The 20,730-nt window shown below is 35.8% G+C and overlaps 1 long non-coding RNA gene and 1 pseudogene across 1 annotated transcript; one reads left to right on the forward strand and one right to left on the reverse strand.

Annotated features, from left to right (window-relative positions):
* Positions 1-642: 642 nt before the first annotated feature.
* On the reverse strand, positions 643-10,929 carry LOC129057735 (uncharacterized; annotated as a pseudogene).
* A 722-nt stretch (positions 10,930-11,651) lies between these two features.
* LOC112132710 (uncharacterized) lies at positions 11,652-19,027 on the forward strand. Its single transcript, XR_002914426.2, has 2 exons — positions 11,652-11,862; positions 18,866-19,027. It is a non-coding gene; the product is annotated as an uncharacterized LOC112132710 (long non-coding RNA).
* The last annotated feature ends 1,703 nt before the right edge of the window (positions 19,028-20,730 follow it).

Raw genomic sequence — 20,730 nt, forward strand, 5'->3', positions numbered from 1 at the left:
TACATAATCTTCAAATAAAGACAATAATAAGGTCATAATTGTGCCTAGCATAATACAACTATCCTTCATATAACCAGAAACACACAAATCCCCAACACATACTACTACATAGAGTTAACATTATTTAAATACTGATATAAAGTCAATAAATCTCATGTTACATGATAAAGGAAAAAAGAAATAAAATGAAGATATCTTCTTAGTACAAGTGTATACATGAACAAACATGTTTTTAACAAAAGAAGGAGGAAATACTCATGACAATTACAGTCACCATTTCTGCAGCTGGTCACATGGTCATAGGTGGTGTTGATAACTACCTTCTTCTACTACCCATTCTGTATTCCCTTTGCCTTCAGCAAGTAGCTCAGCAGATCATGTTTTTTTCCCTGGTGGAGTGGCCAGAAACCTTCATTCCTGAAGGGTCTGGGCCGTTTGTAGCCCTGCCTGGATTGGGCTATTGTAGTTTTCCATTGACCTTAATCACAGGGCATGGCAAAACTAAGAGATGTCCTAATGGATCTCCTGTATTCCATTCATACCCTTCCTTACCTCTGTTGTGGAGCAGTAGACTGATTTCATCTTGATAGTCCGGGTCAATCACTCCAGCCAACGGTATAACTCTCTTTGTATCCTGTTGACTTAAAAGTAGGAGGAGCCCAAGTGTCTGAGTGACAATCTCATCTTCCAGTGTAATGGAATCATTGTTGTGTCTCCTGGTGGCAGGCTTTCTCCCTCTGGAAATAAGACCTCTAGGCCACCAGAATGTAATTTCGCAGGAACAGGAAGCAAAAATTTTGCTGGTGGACCTTTAGAGGTGACAGTGAGTGGTACCACTTCCACTTCCACCCCTTGATCCATGGACCTGTGAATCCTGGCTAAGGGAGAAACAGTACCATATATTGGATGCTGATTCAGAGCATACACAGCCTTCTGGAGAACTTTCCCTCCGCATTGCAAAGTATTGTCACCTAGTTGCCGTTGTAATTGTGACTTCAAAAGGCCATCCCATCATTCTTTCAATCTAGCTGCTCAGGGTGATGGGGAACATGGTAAGACCAGTGAATTCCATGAGGACGAGGCCACTGCCACACTTCTTTAGCCATAAAGTGAGTGCCTTGGTCAGAGGCAATGCTGTGTGGAATACCATGATGGTGGATAAGGCGTTCTGTGAGTCCATAGATGGTAGTCTTGGCAGGAGCATGGCATGCAGGATAGACAAACCCATATCCAGAGTAAGTGTCTGTTCCAGTGAGGACAAACCTCTGCCCTTTCCATGATGGAAGAGGTCCAATGTAATCAACTCGCAACCAGGTGGCTGGCTGATAACCCCCAAGGAATGGTGCTGTATCGAGAGCTCAGTGTTGGTCTCTGCTGCTCACAAATTGGGAGCTCAGCAGTGTCCGTAGCCTGGTCAGCCTTGGTGAGTGGCAGTCCACGTTGCTGAGCCAATGTGTAACCTCCATCCCTGCCACCATGGCTACTTTGTTCATGGGCCCACTGGGTGATGACAGGGGTGGCTGGGGAAAGAGGCTGAGTGCTGTCCACAGAACGGTTCCCCCTTTCCACTTGATTACTAAAATCCTCCTCTGCTGAGGTCAGCCGTTAGTGAGCACTCACATGGGATACAAATATCTTCATGGTTTTTGATCGCTCAGAGAGGTCCATCCACATACCTCTTGCCCAAATTTCTTTGTCACCAATTTTCCAATCATGCTTCTTCCAAGTCCCTGACCATCCAGCCAAACCATTGGCTACAGCCCATGAATCAGCATATAATCACACATCTGGCCATTTCTCCTTCCAAGAAAAGTGTACAACCAGGTGCACTGCTTGAGGTTCTGTCCACTGGGAAGATTTCTCTTCACCACTCAGGGATGTCTTAGAAAGGGGCTGCAGTACTGCAGCTGTCCACTTTTGAGTGGTGACTCCATATTGTTCAGAATCATCCGTGAACCAGGCCCTAAGTCTTCTCTTTCTCCGTCAACTGATCATAAGGAACACCCCATGAGGCCATTAGTGCAGGCTGGGGAAGAGAAGGCAGGGTGGCAGGAGTAAAAACCATGGGCGTTTGAGCCACTTCCTCATGTAACTTACTTGTGCCTTCAGGACCTGCTTGAGCCTAATCACGTATATATCACTTTCATTTGGTAATGGAATGATGCTGTGCTTGACCCATTTTATGGCTAGATGAGTCAGAAAGCATCCAGTTCATGATAGGCAGTTCAGGTTGCATGGTGATTTGATGACCCATATTCAATGTTCATTTTCCACCAGAGGCCAGTAACAGGCCAAGAGCCGTCTCTCAAAAGGAGAGTAGTTGTCTTCAGAAGATGGCAGGGCCTTGCTCCAAAATCCTGGAGGCCTCCGCTGAGATTCACCTACGGGGGCCTGCCAAAGGCTGCAAACAGCATTTCTATCTGCCACTGATACCTCAAGGACCATTGGATCTACTGGGTCATATGGCCCAAGTGGCAGAGCAGTTTGCACAGCAGCCTGGAGTTATTGCAGAGCCTTCTCCTGTTCTGGACCCCACTTAAAACTGTCAGCCTTTTGGGTCACTTGATAAATGGGCCAGAGTAACATTTCCAAATGCAGAATGTGTTGCTTCCAAAATCCAATGGGCCCACTAGGCGTTATACCTCTTTCTTGGTTGTAAAAGGGGCCAAATGCAGCAACTTATCCTTTACCTTAGAAGGAATATCTTGACAGGTCTGACACCACTGGACCCATATAAATTTTACAAGGTAGAAGGTCCCTGAATTTTAGTCAGATTTACTTCCCATCCTCTGGCACACAAATGTCTCACCAATAAGTCCAGTGTGTTTGCTAATTCTTGTTCACTGGATCCAATCAGCATGATGTCATCAGTGTAATGGACCAGTGTGATATCTTGCAGAAGAGAAAAGTGATTAAGTTCTCTCTGAATAACATTAGAACACAAAACTGGAGCGTTGATATACCCCTGAGGTAGGACAGTAAAGGTATATTACTGGCCTTGCCAGTTGAATGCAAATTGTTTCTGGTGGGCCTTATGGACAGGAATGGAGAAAAAGACATTTGCCAAGTCAATGGCTGCACACAAGGTACCAGGAGATGTGTTAATTTGTGCAAGCAATAAAACTACAGCTGGTACAGCAGCTGCAATTGGAGTCACCACTTGGGTAAGCTTACCATAATCCACTGTCATTCAAGTCTTTGATGGTGGCTCTAATCTCCACCATCCCTCCAGAGATACAATATTATTTTTGATTTACTATTTTTCTAGGTAGAGGCAGCTCTAATGAATTCCATTTGGCCTTTCTCACCATAGTAGCCCTCACCCTACCATTCAGGTAGACCATCTGGGGTTCTGCCAGCTGCTCAGTATGTCAAGGCCAATTATTCATTCTGGCAATGGGGAAATTACCACAGGATGAGTCTGGGAACCCACTGGACCCACTGGACCCACTGTAAGTCAGATGTGAGCTAAAACTGCATTAATTACCTGACGTTCATAAGCCCCTACTTTAACTGGAGGACTACAGCAGGGTTTTGGGTCCCCTGAAACCAAGGTCAGCTGAGAGCCAGTATCCAGTAGTCCCCAAAATGTCTAATCATTTCCCTTTCCCCAGTGTACAGTTACCCTGGTAAAAGGCCAGATGTGTCCTTGTGGAAGGATGGGAAAAGGATTCACTGCATAAATTGTTGGTAATGTAGTAGGGTCCTTCCTTAAGGGGACCTAGCATCCCCATCATTCAAGAGGTTCTGGGTCTGTAAACTGGCTCAAGTCTGGAAATTGATTGAGGGGCCATGATATTCTGTTTTTATAATTCAAATTAGTCTTTTGTCCATTTGACCTAGAAGTTTTCTACTTACCTAAAGTAAGTAGGAATGTAGTAGGCTTCCTATCGATTTCAATTCTAGGAACACCGTGATTAATTAGCCAATGTGAGAGTTCTACACAAGTCAGACTATTTTGATTGCTGCTTTGCCTCTCCTGTCCATTATGGTAGCTGTGCTTACCTTGCCCTTGATGGTTGAGTGCTGCCACTTGGCCCTTGCCACCTTGGGATCCAATTATTTCCATTATATTTAAATTTTGTAGTTGAGTCACTGCGGTTCCCACCATTAGATCTGACATACAGAGAAAAGCAATTACAAGGCTCTTCGGAGATGTAGGGGCTGCCCTCACAAATCTATTTTGCAAGGCATTGGTCAAGGGTATATCTCCTGGACCCTCCCACATGGGATGAGTAGGTCTAACATGACTAATCCACCTCATCATCCCAATTTCCCTAAGCCTTTGGATCCCTTCCTTTACATTAAATCAAGGGAGATCAGGCATTTCCAGCTAGCTCACAGTGGGCCATCTTTTAATCCATATTTCAGCTAACCAAGCAAATAAACTATTAGAACCATTTTTTAACTCCCCAAGCTGCAACATTAAATGCAGAGTCCGTACTTAGTGGAACCAAATCAATAAATTCAGCATGATCTAACTCTGTATTCCTTCCACCATTATCCCGTACCCTTAATATTCATTCTTATGCCTGTTCTCCAGATTTCTGTTTATGTAATTTAGAGAACTCAAACAGTTCTTTTCAAGTGTAGTGCACCTCCTCATGGGTCACACTCTCAACCTCACCTCTAGGTGTTCACTGGTACTTTAGTCTAGTCATAGGTCTAGAAGCAAAGAGACGTGTTAGGGGTGGCTTCTGAGAAGAATCAACATTATCTTGCTTGCCAGCTGCCTCAGGGAATGCCATCACTGTTGCCTCAGGCAGTACGGGGTTTCTTTCCTCAGACAAAGGTGGAAAGGCTGATGGCAGCACGGGTCAGGGAGGGAATGTTGCCGCTACTGGAGATGGGAAAGCTGTTCCTTCTCACAAAAAAGTTTCATCAGAGTTTACAAACATAGTGTCCCCAGCTTCATCAGGTTCCTCCCACATGTCCCCATTGCAAGTTGCAGGGTCCCATTCTTTTCCAATCAATGGCCTCAATTTAACAGTAGACACCTAGTGAGGCTGTGCATGCATCTTTCCTTGCAGGTCAGTCACTCTCATGTTAAGAGCTTGTGTCTGCTTTTCCACAGTTCCAGCTCTTTCTCTGCAGGAGGTACGACTGTCATTAAGGGCAATTGTAGCAGATCTGAGGCTCAGTATCTGCTTCTGCAGCCAGGAGACAGAATACCTGAGTTCATAATTTTCTTTCATCGCTTTGTCCACTGAACTTGGAAGCAACCAACAAGCTATATTATGTTCCTATGTTCTCCACATATGGGCAAAGATATTACGTATAGAGTTACTAAACTCATTGCTGCTCATGAGTGGTGAATTAGGAGTGTCAAATGCATTTATTTTGCATAACTCTCTAAACAGTTTCCGTCAAGGACTATCAGTGCTCTCCATACTATTAGAAGTAGAGTCCTTAGCATTTTTTTGAGTCTAATCATATTAAGCTGCCAACTTCAGAAACTCTAAAACCAATGAAAAAACTCCATCCTTAATATTCTGTTCCTCTAGAACCACTATCTATACCGGTACCAAAATTTGTATTAGTCAGGATTATCTTAGTGGAACAGAGCTAATATGTATATATATATATGTATGTTATCCAGTCAGAATTACCTTAGTGGGACAGAACTATGTGTGTGTGTGTGTGTGTATATATATATATAAAGGGGAGTTTATTAAGTATTAACTTACATGATTGCAAGGTCCCACGACAGGCTGTCTGCAAGCTGAGGAGCAGGGAGGGCCAGTCCGATTCCCAGAACTGAAGAAGTTGGAGTCTGATATTTGAGGGTGGGAAGAATCCAGGACAGGAGAGAGATATAGGCTGGGAGGCTAGGCCAGTCTTTCCTTTTCATGTTTTTCTGTCTGCTTTATATTCACTGGCGCTGATTAGACTGTGCCTACCTGATTAAGGATGGATCTGCCTTCCCCAGCCCAGTAACTCAAATATTAATCTCTTTTGGCAACACCCTCACAGACACACCCAGGATCAATACTTTTTTCCTTCAATCCAATTAAGTTGACAGTATTAATAGTCCCACTTATTTTTATATCTCTTTGTTACTTGGACTTTTGGTTTTATATCTAAGAAAAATAAGGTAGTGAGCATAAGGCAGGGAAGATGAACTCCTGGGCTTCTAAAACAGTTTTATAGTCTTAGATCTTATATTTAGGTGAATGATTCAGTCTGAGTTAATTTTGTACATCGTGTGAGGCAGGGAGTTCAAATTATTCTTTGCATGTGTATATCTAGTTGATGCAGCATTGTTTTTTGAAAATATTATTTTCTCATTAAATTATCTTGACATCCTTGCTGAAAACCAATAGATAATAAATCTAAGGATTTGATTTTTGACTGTCATTTTATTCCATTGATCTACCTTTTTTATTCTTGGTGGAAGATTGTTTTGACTATTCTGGCAATTTGAATTTTCATAAATAATTTTGTATCAGCTTGTAAATTTGTGCAAAAATGCAGTAGAGATTTCGACATAGATTATGTATAATCTGTAGATCAATTTGATAATTATTGCTAACCTAACAATAATTAGCCTTTCAATTCATTAACTGAGATCTTTTTATTCAATTATTTCTTCTACTTCTGGCAAATTTTTTGTAGTTTACAGTGTGCACATCTTACACTTCTTTAAAATGCATTCCTAAGCATTTTATTGTTTTTGCTGTTATTGCGAATAAGTTATTTTCTTAATTTCATTTTAAAACTGTTCATTGCTTATGTATAGAAATAAATTTTATTTTTATATTGATTTTGTATCTTGTTTGACTCATTTCTTAGTTGTCAGTATTTTACTATATTCTTTGAGATTTTTCTACCAACAAAATCATGACAACTGCAAAGAGAAATAGTTTTATTTCTTCCTTTACAAACTGGATGACTTTTACTTTCTAACCTAGCTTTACTACCTAGAACTGCCATTAAAATATTCAATATAAGTAGCAGGAATGAACATTCTTGTCTCATATCTTATCATAGTATAAAAGCATTAAGCCTTTCTTTCACTAATTATGATTTCAGCTGTGAGCTTTTCATAGATGCTGTATACAGATTTTTAAAGTTATCTTCTATTCACATTTGCTTGCGGGTATTTTTAAATCATGAAAGTGTATTTGATTTTGTTAAATTTTTTGCTGTATCTATTGAGGTGATCTTATTTTTATTTTATTAATGTGCTATATTACAATGATTGATTTTTAAAAATTGCACTAGCCTTGTATTTCTGGAATAAACTCCACTTATTCATATTTATACAATATAAAACAATCAACAGAGATAAGCAATTATTGCTGTATGCAGTTTTCTTATAAGTAAAATAGAAGAGAAGTGTTACAAACATACATTTATACTGTTTTCTACGTTTCTCTGTGAAGTTATCTTTATTTAGGGATTCATTTTTTAAATGTAAATTTGTGTCTTTGTCTAGTTCCCTTTAATTTTAGCCTGAAGGACTCTCTGAGTATTTTTTATAGGGAGGTCTACTAGGAAAAAATTCCATGAGTTTTTATTTATCTATGAATGCCTTACTTTTTTTATCATTTATTTAAAGAAGTGTTTTGCTGAATTTTTAATTCCAGGTTGCAAATATGTTTCAATAATTCAAGATCTCATTTTCCTGTCTCTTGATTTCCACGGTTTCTGAAGAGAAGTCAAATGTTAATCTTACTAAGAATTCCATCTATGGGACAAAACCTTTTTGTCTTGCTGCTTTCAATTTTTCTTTGTCTTTGACTTTCGTCTGCTTGACTATTATGTAGCCTAAGTGTGGATCTTTTTGTACTATATTTTTTCTTCCTGGAGTTACTCAACATCTTGGAAAAATAGAAAACTATTTTTCATTCATTAAATCATTTTCTGCCCTCTTCTCTTTCCTCTCTCATTCTCTAAACTTCCATTGTTGGTATCCTTGATGGTTTATTAGATTCACTGAGACTCTTTTTATTTTACCTCATTTATTTTTCATTCTAATAATTGGAAGAGATAATCTCTGTTGACCTATCTTAAAGTTCACTGATTTTTATTTCAGATCAAATCTATTTGTCAGCTTTTATAGTAATTTTATTTTATTTTTTTCTATTTATTTATTTATTTATTTTGAGATGGAGTCTCGCTCTGTTGCCCAGGCTGGAGTGCATTGGCACAATTTCGGCTCACTGCAACCTCTTCCTCCCGGGTTCTAGCAATTCTTCTGCCTCCACCTCCCAAGTAGCTGGGACTACAGGCATGCACCACCACACCTGGCTAATTTTTGTATTTTTAGTAGAGATGGGGTTTCACCATATTGGCCAGGCTGGTCTCGAACTCCTGACTTCGTGATATGCTTGCCTTGTCCTCCCAAAGTGCTGGAATTACAGGCATGAGCCACCGTGCCCAGCCTCTAGTAATTTTTAAAAATATGTAGTTACTTTACCTGTTGACCTCTGAATGAACTTTCATTTGGTTTGTTTATTGGTATATATTTGGTGAGACATAACTGTCATTCTTCCTTTAATTTGTTTATCTATAGTTTCTATTAGTTATTTAAATATGTTTTAAAATCTGATTTAAAATGTGTTGTTTTTTAAGTCTAATATCTATTCCTACTTAGGGACATTTTGCGTTGGCTGATTTTTTTCTCAACTTGTTATATATATTCTATTACTTTGCATTTCTCATAATATTTTTGGTTGAAAAATGAACTTTAGAGAATTTATTGTAACAATTCTGGAATCAGATTCCTCTGGTTTGCAGAGAGGTTCTGTGGTTTTTCTGAATTTTGTTTTGTTGCTGTTGTTTTTCTCCTTGCTATTTATTTGTTTTTTGACCTTCCTGGATTCTTTAGATTCTGTATTTCTTGCAGTCCTTAGTCATTGACTTCACAGACAGCTTTTTCTTTTTCTTCTTCTTATTTTCATTTTTAATTTTGGCTTATTTAGATTAATTTCTAGGTCCTGACAATTTGATGGTTAGCCTATATTCATGCAGAATATTTTCTTACCTACCTTACCTGTGTGTCTTCTTTCATGGACAATTAGATTAATGTGTGAAGGCACACCTTCAACCTTCAGATTGTTTACAAGGCACTCTTATTTTTGTCTTCTTGCTTTTCAGGATCTCAAGGAAAGCAAGGAGTGCACAACTGTTTCCTTCTCATTTTCCTTGTGTTTTTTTTTTTTTTTTTTTTTTTTTTTGAGACAGAGTCTCACTCTGTCACCCAGGCTGGAGTGCAGTGGGACCATGTTGGCTCACTGCAACCTCCATCTCCTGGGTTCAAGCAATTCTCCTGCCTCAGCCTCCTGAGTAGCTGGGATTACAGGCACCCACTACCATGCCCGGATAATTTTTTTATATTTTTAGTAGAGATGGGGTTTCACCATGTTGGCCAAGCTGGTCTCGAACTCCTGACCTCAGGTGATCCACCCACCTTGGCCTCCCAAAGTGCTGGGATTACAGGCGTAAGCCACCGCACCCGGCTTTTCCCTGTCTTATTGGGCATGTACACAGGTAAGTGTATATACACAGACTTCTAGATCTTCAGGAACATATTGAAGATTTTCAAAATTTTCTATCTCCATCTAATTTTCTACATATTTATTTTAATTTTTCTCCAGGATCTTGTGGGCCTCATCTTAAATCATAGATGTAGACAGCTGCAATATTGTCAGCATATATCTATAGACATTGGTAATATCTTAGGGATGGGGATTTTTTTCTTGAGCTGAACTCTGAGTAAAAAATAACTGTAATACCCTCGCACAGCTGTGAGCTTTTCACAGTTACCATGCCAGGAAGCTGAAGAGGGACAGAAGACAAGAATAGGCCCAATTTAAAACACTACCAACAGCTGTCTTACCGAGGTTTAGTAGTTTCTTGTTAAAAGATAGTTTTCAATTGTTTTGTAGTTTTGTTTAATTTCCAGTTTAATTTTAGCTGTTTTTCCTTTTTTGTTGTTGTTGTTGTTGTTTTCATGGAATACCAAGTTTATCAAGGTTCTCATTCTGCCATTCCAGGAGTTAGTCATTAGAAAGGTTTTGACTCTCAAAGTTTTCAAACACTTTTTGCTCTTCATAATTGGATCATTGGAAAATAACTGTGAAAGCTTCACAGCTCCCCAAAATGGTATCTTTCCTAGAGGCTGGTAATGGATTCCTCTTCGAGGGCAGTTTGAGAGCTAATAGAAAACTTGCTTCTCTGCCAAGTTAGTGTCTTCATTTTTCCTGCCCAGTAGGTTTGCGTCTTTGCCGTCAACTAATTATTATTGTGTGCCTTTATTCTTCTGTTATTTAGTCTGGGTGCTAATTGCATTTTTTTAAATCACTATTCTGAAAAATAATGGCTTGGATAAAGGTAGGGCAGTTTGCTTGTCTTTTGGTTTACAGACTAGCAAAACATAGAGAAACAAATACCTGATAGAGAGACACAAGTATAGCTATGCACCACATAACAACATTTCATTTAATAATAAATGGCATATACAATTATGGTCATATAAGATTATTAATGGAGCTAAAACATTTCTATCACCTAGTGATGTCATAGCCATCTTAATGTCATAGCACAAAGCATTGCTCATGTGTTTGTGGTGATGCTATTGGAAACAAACCTACTGCACTGCCAGTAGTCTAAAATTATATCACATACAATTATGTACAGTACATAATACTTGACAAAAAATAAACCATTATTATTATTCTGTTCATGTATATACTATACTATGTATTTATTTATTTACTATACTATGTATATGATTATTTTGGAGTATACTATTTCTCCTTCTACTTATATTTATAAAAAAGTTAACTGTAAAACAGCCTCAGACAGGTTCTATGGTAGTATTCCAGAAGAAGGCATTGTTACAGGAGATGACAGCTCCATATATGTTACTGTTCCTGATGGCCTTTCAGTCGGACAAGATGTAGACGCATAAGGCAATAACATTGATGATCCTGATCCTGTGTAGGCCTAGACTAATATGTGTGTTTGTATTTTAGTTTTCAACAAAAAAGTGTACAAAGTAAAAATAAAAAAATAAAAAATTAAACACAAAAACAGCTTATAAAATAAGAATATAAAAAAAGAAAATATTTTGTACGACTGTACAATGTGTGTGTGTTTTAAGCTAATGTTATTGCAAAAGAGTCAAAGAATTTAAACATTCATGAATAAAAAAGTTACAGGAAGCTAAGATCAATTTATTATGGAAGAAAAACATGTTTGACAAATTTAGTGTACCCTAAGTATACAGTGTTTATATAGTTTACAGTAGTGGACAGTAATGTCTGAGGCCTTCACATTCACTCATCACTCAATCACTGGCTCACTCAGAGCAACTTCCAGTCTTTCAAGCTCCATTCATGATATATGCCCTCTACAGGTATATTATTTAAAAAATCTTTTATAATATATTTTCCTGTCACTTTTATATGTTTAGACATGTTTAGATACACAGATATTTAGTATTGTGTCACAACTGCCTACAGTATTCAGTACAGTAACATGTCATACCGGTTCCTAGCCTAGGAGCAATCAGCTATACCATACAGCTTAGATGTGTAGTAGCCTATACAATCTAGGTTGTGTAAGTATACTCTATGATGTCATATGATGATAAAATCACCTAACAATGCGTTTCTTAGAATGTATCTCTGTCATTAAGTGAGACATGATTTTATATATATAATTCAGAGACACTGAATGTTGAGACATAAAAAAAGATATTACTTTCGGCCATCTCTCCTGAAAAGGTGGTAGGTGTATATGATCTCCGTATAAAGTGAAAAATATGGTTTCTGCTGGCCAGAGGTTAGACTGTGGCAAAGACTGCTTTTGGTCAAAATCTATTATCCCTTCTGAAATTTATAGAGCTCTCTGGTAAGTAACTTCTCAGCTAAATCAGTTTCCCCTATGCTGACCTCTCTATCCTCTTATAATTGCTGTGGCCATGTTACTTGTTATTACCAACAGAATGGAAGCAGACATTATATGTATTTCTTCCAGGCCAAGAGGTTATGTTTTTTTAAAATTCCATCTTCTTCATTCTCTTTCCTACGTGTTTTAAGAAGTTTCTGGGGTCCTAGGTATGGTGATCATACAAAAATGGAAGAAACCTGGGTATTTGAATCACTGTGTGGAAAGGACATGTTCATTAACATAAGCACCCATCTTGGACTGTCTTAAGAGTGAGACAAACTTCTATGTGTTTGAGCTACTACCTTTTGTGGCATATCTATTACAGAAATAAAGCTCCAATAATTAAGCCTTTCTTTACTATACCTGACAAAACATATGAGTAAATTAAAAGATGACTTTTTAAATGGATGATAAATCAATGTTTTACAATATCCTCCCACTTCTGCATATTTATAGACCTACCAAACCTATATATGTATATATTGAAAATCTGTTTTTATATATTCTATAGCCATATTTCCATACCTCAGTGTTATATAGAGTAATAGCAAGAAATATTAGCACGACCACAATAAAGACACATTTTTCCCCTAATAGTCATATAAAGACATAGATTCACTAAATAATATTGGAATTATCCAAATTATTTGTGATGATCTTGCTATCTAAATTGCATAACATACAAACATATGTATGACCATGCGTGTACACACACATATATAGACTAATGAAATAAGTGAATTGTTTTTAATATGTGTCTTTTGTAAACATGATATGTCAAGTCAAATTTAAATGATATCATCAGCAACTGAGGTCATATCTATATGACAGTAGACAATTAGATGAATTCTGATTTTGTTTTGATTTGATTGATAGTTATGACATATATTTCACTGCAAAATTTATATGTAAAATTCTTCAAAACAAATATCAATTTTCTTTTCTCAAGTGTTATATAGGTAGTGAAGAGGACACGTTTATGGTTATAAAAATGAAAATGTATTGAAAATTGTGTAGCCAAAATGGATAAGCTTATACTTTTAGTTGTCTATTGTTTAACTAAAGAATGTTCTTCATCTTGGCATAATCAGGAAAATCCTCAGCAGCCTCAGTGTTCAGTAAATAAAACTTATCTGATTCTATACATGCATATAGAGGTTTCCATTCATGCACAGTCAATATTTTGAAAAAGTAGAAGAAAAAAAGATAAAATAACATTTTTATATTTATCAAGTATTTAAATAAAAAAACTGAATTGTTATTATTTAGTGTATCCCCTCAAAATTGCTGATTATGATCTCATACTTTTATCAATATTATAACTTCAAGTTCCATCTTTAAGTTATAGTATTTTATTTTTTATATTATATATATATATTTCTCCATGTATAGTTCTTCATTTTATTTATTGTATAAAGGATAATTAGAAAAACCATTTGTTATTAAGAGTTTTAATATTAAAAGACTAGCTGCTTCTTGTTACCACAGAAATCAGTTTTTGTTTGCTATTTTTGGATTTCTTAGATCGTTCTATATACATGATTCAATTTAACACCTTGTAAAATGTCAGGATATCTTAGGGTGTTGAATGTGTTTACTATAAAGTAGGCAAGTGTTTATCAATTCATTTCCAATCTTCACCATATCAGTGAAATTACTGTACTTTGGTCAAGGTAACCTATCATGTCCATTTTTCGCATTCACTGGACATATTAGGTTATCTCACTCAAACCATTATCACCTTTAAAAAAAGTTCACATCTTCCTTATTGAACAGTCTCTTCATTCAGCACCTAAAATTGTAAACTCTCCTGTAGGTGCCAGAAGCTTCCAAGTTTTCCAGGGCCCTTTGACTTTTTTTTTTTTTTTTTTTTTCCCGGGACTATGGTCTTCTTATGTACCTCTTCCTCAAAGACAGTTTGTGCCTTGCAGCTCTTTCAGATATAATCTGCTGTTATCATTCTGAGCCCTCTTGGCGTGGTGATAAGGTGTCAGAAAAGAGGAATGTTCTGTAATCTTCTGATTAAATCTTGTTTTTTTAGTGGGCTTCTGTCTTGGGATTGTGACTTTGATGTGTTTATTCAATTGCATAGCTTTCTTGCTTCTGCCCCCGTTTTGTTCCCTGGCTACAGCATTTCCAACCACTCTACTTCCTTAAATCCCTGAGCCCCATAAACCATTCGCTCAGGTGAGAAGGGAAGGAAAGAGATAGCTGAAGGAGGAAGAGATTTCCTTTCCAGGCAGGAATCAGGTTTCAGAACTGGGCAAAGTCCTTATACTTGGAATAATATAGAAGGTTCTGAGTGAATTTCACAAAGATTTCTCTTCCTCTTCTTCTGCCATAATCACAAGTGATCTTTTGAATCCTCACCAAAAAATCCTGGTGTGGAAGTGTGAAGGCTCCCTTGGGCCTGGGACCTTCAGCAGACTCTCACTGCCATACTAGTCCACGTTCAGCCTGCAGTAATTCATCAATAATGCCGTTTAAGTGCCCTTCTATGGCTCCAGTGCACACTACTCCGTGTAAGCAGATCGTGGTTGTTTGATCTCTCTTGATGTACCTTTCTTTCTACATATTGAGATGGCAGTTCCCCTGCAACTTCAGTTCTCAGATGGACCCAAGAAATGCCATTTGTTTTCACGTTTGTTCAGCTTCCTCTGTTCTGTAAGAATGAGAGTGAACTCTTTTAAGCTCTTCATCTGTTGCATCTAAAACCAATGGTCAGTTCTGGCTTTTTCATAGTTTGCAGAGCACATCAATATCTCCAGCTGAGTTTTTCCCGTTATACTTTACTCTTGTCTCTTTCAACAAATGATTTAGTCTCATCTTCTAGGTATCAGCCTTAAATGTCACTACAATACCGAGGTCCCCTTGTCATTCTCTTTAAAATAGCTTCTTTACCCTCATCTTTATCAGTGACAGCATCCTTTATAAAACTTGTCAAAATCTCAAATGATTTTTTAAAAATTATTTTCTCTTATAGAATTAAAATTGTTGAGGAAAAGAAATATGCCTACATCTTATTCATCCTTGTGTTTTAATGTCTAGTAAAATTTATTATTCAATATTTTACTAATAAAGATAATTTTATCAATGAAAACATATTTAATAGAATATAAAACATTATTTTTAAAATATGAGATCAGTTTATTCATTCAGATATCTTTTATATGTTTTTTCCATTGAAATTAAATATATTTTCATCATTATATTCAGAAAACATTGATGAAATACTTCAAATTAACTTACAATCAACTTAATTTTTGTCTGCAAAATAAATATTAATATCTACTGTATGGGTTATGTAGTCTTATTTACTTACATGACTTATTTCCTGACTCTTACTTTAATTTTCACCAAATTAGAGCAATATGTTATTTTTTTAATTCTACACAATGTAACTTGAATAAGCAATTGTCTGAGATTTGGGATTTGCCTGAATATAAGCTCAAGCTGACATTAAATGACTTCACATCATATCATATAAAATAAACATTTTTATAAAATGATCCCTTGATTATAAAGTATGGAGTAGAGTTCTCAGCCAATCCACAATGTCATGTCAATTGTGCAATAAATGAATTTAGGTTTTTTTTAGCTACTGAATTTTACGGTTGCTTGTTAGCAGTGTAATCTAGATTTGTCAAGTTGATACAATAGGAATTCAGATGAAAACTCATAATTAATCTTACATTTCATATTTATGAAATGCCAGCGAACCAATTATTTAAAAATCTTTATAAATTTTGCTTGGTTGGTTGTTTTATCAGAAACCATGCTATAATCTTTAAATCATTGTATATGTTTGAGTAACAGTGCTATAAATAATACATAATCTTATTCATGAGAAGGTCTCCTGATTTAGGATTGGAATTAACATATGTTTAGGATTTACAGCAATTTCACAGGGGACTCATGGAATGTTGAAAACACATACTCCTAAATGATTTTAACTATATTACATCCTATATATATTCTTTCCCAAACATTACACATATTTACTTTATGTTTTTTTTAAATTGTAATGAAATTCACTAGGGAGGAGTGAGCAGCTAAGTAATCTATCCCTTCTCAGGCATAAAAATTATCAGAATTCTTCTTGAGGATACAATGATAAGGGCTTTCATTTCAAATGGATGGTGATTTTCAGTCTTATTAACAATAATCATGGAAAGTAAAATGTCTCAAATTTATATTGACTTTTACATACACATACACACACACAGAGACAAAAAAAATTTGCTAAAAAAAAAAGAGTGTAAAATGATTTTACTTAGAAGCTCTTTGGTTTATTTCTATCACACCTGAATTTTCAGATGGAAATGTAAAAATTAAATGACTTGAGATCTTTGATTTGCTTGATATTAACTCAATGAATGTTGCCAAATGTTCTTGAGTAAATTATATTTTCCATGTAATGGCCTAATAATTAAATTCTTTTTACCCTAGTATTTAACATGCATTAAATTGTCTTAATATACATGTTTTTTTCTATGCCTTGGTATTCTCACTGAACTACTGCAGCTATTCCTTCTTTTCTTTCTCTCTTCCTGCCTATTTGTTTCCCTCTCTTCTTTCCTTCTGTCCTTATTTCTTCATCTCTCTTCTTATAATATTATCATTTTGTGTATTTTTTTCTTTTAAATTGATTCTCTTCTTGTATACTCTGTTGAATTAAAATAATCCTAGTGGTGAAAATGTTCTATTATCATGTTAAGGTCAGTAGCATTAGGTTTATACCAATTCTCTAAAAAATGTATTTGTAATAGGCTGGAAATAGAATATCGGTTTTATACAGATTGGAAATTGTGTGCAAAATTAATAGCTATGAGACATAGGAATGTGACTTCAGACATACTAGAGCACTATTGTTAAATGAGGCTGAAAATGGATGTATATTATGTGTGTCTTGAGTAAAACTACAATTATGAATCTATGTATGTGGCTAAGGGCCGTCTTCATATTCTGAGTCACTTTTGAATATTTTTTAGTGGTACCACTAACCGCTTTTAGGACAGTACTAAAATAATATTTTAGTTTTAAATGGATTTACAACAGTGCTTATATGGAGGGATTTTTAATTTTCTGTTTTAGGTCATTAAATTATTGATATTTTCCTGAAATCACTTTATTTTTATGATATATATCTCTCCCTCTGTCATTCTCTCTCTCTCTCCGTGTGTGTATGTGTGTGTGTGTATCCAGAAGTCTAGTCTACATTATGATGAAAATCAGAATCAAATTATATATCAATGAATGTGGGTCCTATTGTAGCAGGCTAGGTCTCACTAACGCAGGCCTCCATAACAACTGTTCCAGTATTGACTTAGTGGTTAAGTTAAATATTAAAAGTCACTGCCCTTATTCAAAGGCTAGAATGTAACAAAAGCCCACCAAGGATTTTGCCTAGGTCTTTCCTGGGCCTTAAAGCATGACAAAATAATGAAGAAAGTCTTAATAGAGCCAATTTAGAATTAAACAAGTTTTATTGCAGGTTTGAAGAAACTCCTCAGGCCTCCACAAACAAGTTTATTAGGGGTCTGAAGGAACTCCCCAAACCTCCATGATTTAGCAGGAGACAAGATAAGGCTAATCACCCAGCACCTGGACCCATTTAGATTAAGTAAATTTACTGAGGCTCCAGAGGAAGGTCTTCAAGACTCAGACCTTAGTTACAGATTAAAAGAAGCTAATCACTTACATCTTTAGATGAATGAACACTTACACGTAGTCATATCGCTTAGAAGGTATATTGGCTCTGGAAAACTTTGTAATTCTGAATTGGTATGGCGATAATTTCCAGGCCCTTTGCCTGTAACCAGTTGCAGAAATACAGACTCACTTCCTTCTTAGTTCATGTGTATCTCGTTATTGGCCCATGAGAAATAGCAGCTCAAACCTCAGTTTTGTTTGGGAACACTATGGTACTTAGAAAACAGTCTCTCTGTAATAGCCTGTAGGTGATAGGTAATCAAACACTATAATCATGATTAATTGCTAGCCAACTAGCAAAGAAAGCCCCAGATGCATTTAAATACAGATTTCAGCTCTGCATGGTATACAAATTGAAAGCTCTCTTCTTTTTTATTAGTGTACCTATTAAAATAACTTACTATGCCTGTCTAAAAGCATTAAGTACCTTCAATGGTACAAAAACAAGTTATAATCACATTAATAGAACATTTATGTATTTCAAGATCTTTCTCTTGCTAAATGAACTCTGTTATTTGTCCATTCTGTTAAGGAATAGAGTACTATAAAGAGAAGCTTATTTTAAAAAATAGGAAAAAAATTCTTAATTATTCATTTCTTTGAAACCTAAACCAAAATATAAAAATTTTCCTTCTCAGTAAAAGGACCACTGAATGGAACCATTTCCATCATAAAAGTAATGGAATTTCCCCTCATTACTCATCCACCACCATATCAGACCCTCTAAGAATTGTGTATAAGGGCACTTAATATGAAAATTTTGAATTCTTTGTTTAGACATAGAGAAAGGGAGAGACTATCTCTCACATCACTAGAATGATTATCCACATAAAGAGAATGAAGAAGACTTCTACAATGATGGTGGAGACAAATGAAAATTGGTTAAAAAAAATCTTTATATATATTCTAGATACTATGTAGCCATAGAAATAAATATACCAAAGAGACTTTGAAAAATCTCTCTTGCAGGTCCAAATGCTTCTTAGCCACTTGCCACGTGGTAATCCAAATTTTTCTTAAAAAGTTGGCCTAATAATAAAATACTAATGCTTCTGTAGCATGGTACTGCAAGGACTGGCCTTTGCCCTCTTATAATATAGTTTTATAAGTTACAATGAGGGGAGAAAACAAACATAAAACTTTTCATAAAATTTTGTCGGCAACCAGAGGAACACCAACCATGAGCATCAGATGAGAAAGGAAGATTGTAACTCCATAAATAACTCATCATTCTTTGTTATCTTGGTTATAGGAGTTCATGTTGCCTTTCCCTGGAGAAGCAGAGAAAAAGTAAATCAAGTATATGGGAGAGGAAAGAGTAAGGACAGAACTGGGACTCATTTCTCTCTTACTAAGGGGATGTCCCATGGAAAGAACACCTCTTACCAGCCTCCTAGTAAACGTTCTGATGGTACTTACTGATTGATTTAATGGAGTCCCTACCTAAGAAATGCCTTTTAAGTATCAAAGTCTGAGATACTTATTTAGGCTGAAGGAAACTTATGACAATTAAATGTGAAGCATATATCTGAAATGGATTATTTTGCTATTATAGACATTATTATGATATTTGTCAATATTTGAACAACAGATCTAATCTCAGGATTAGATAAAATAATTTTCTTTTTATTTCAGATTTTAAAAGAATATTAAAATTTATTTTTAGCAAGTTATAAAGGATGTGCCTCAATTAATTATCATAAATAAAATTTGAATTTATGGACTTACAGAGAATAGAATGGCTGGTAGCAAAGGGGAAGCTAATTACATCAGCATTTTTTCCTACGTACCAAAGAATATAAAATGATAGAGCAATCAACCTGAAACAGATTCCCTTAAGAAACAGTTTCCCTTAAGAACAGTAATTCTGCACACATTATTCAAAAATTTCCTATTAATTAAAAACACAAGTAGAGCTAAAGAAAGGAGACATTTAGAAGCTGTACCTCACAGATTCAAGTTTTTCCATGAAGTAATACTCTATCTGTGCCTAACTTTTGCCTTTATCTTTTAATCATTAATAAACTTGGTATTTGGTGAGATAAATAGATAGACACAGTGGCCTCTAACAGTTAGGAGTTGATCATTTTATTTTGTTCTCATATCAGAGATGTACATGTTTTTATTAACGGTGATGTAAAGAGAAATTTATGAGAAAGAAAACTAATATTAGTTAAGACATACAGAAGACTTTTCATATAATTCAGCTCTTTCATTTTTGTTGTAACTTATCTATCCCCTTCTAATAGGTGGAGAGAGACTCCAAGATATTTACTAACTTTATCAAGACTGCTTTACTGTCACAAATCTATGAATTGAGCGTTTGTATTTTAGTTTCCAAACTTACATTATTGACACGTCACTACATTTTTTGGAAGAGTAAGTCCCAGGAGGAGTCTTGAATAGCATTATTTTTTCATTCTCACATTTACGCAAGCTCTTGCTCCTTTCTTGGTCTGGCAAATGCTCTTTCATTCTTTCCTTTATTATTGTATTGGTTGTTTAATGCTGACTTTAGTAAAGTAATCCTTCGAGTGAACACATTTACACAAGCTCTTGCTCTTTTCTTGGTCTTGCAAATGCTCTTTCATTATTTCCTTTATTATTATACTGGTTGCTTAATGTTGACTTTAATAAAGTAATCCTTGGAGTGAATAAATAAAAATAACTTTTGATGTAGTATACAAGATTATGTCCAGATTATAACTAGGTGGTCCTATAATTATTTTTATTTAGCCAAGCCACATCTTTAAAATTTAAAATGAGGAAATGACATTGTGTTGACAATCTGTATTTAAATTAAGTATATGAGAATAAAATCTAAATACCATGAAAATCCTTATACTTTTATATTTATACCTATGTTCTTCATGGAAACAAAGCCGAGAGTTATCCAGCAGGGCATTCAATAATCAGCATTAGTGGTATCTGATCTTTCTTTCACAGTCTTACAAAAGACACTAAGTAATTAACCTACAGCTTTGGGTGTAGAAGGAAGTGTGTGTGTGTGGTGTGGATGTGTGTGTGTGTGGTGGGGATGTGTGTGTGTGATGTATTTTTTTATTATGCGAATTGTCTCACATGATTACAGAGCCCAAGAAGTCCCACGATCTTCTG

This window comes from Pongo abelii, chromosome 1 (assembly GCF_028885655.2).
Source record: "Pongo abelii isolate AG06213 chromosome 1, NHGRI_mPonAbe1-v2.0_pri, whole genome shotgun sequence".
In the NCBI taxonomy this organism is placed as follows: domain Eukaryota; kingdom Metazoa; phylum Chordata; class Mammalia; order Primates; family Hominidae; genus Pongo; species Pongo abelii.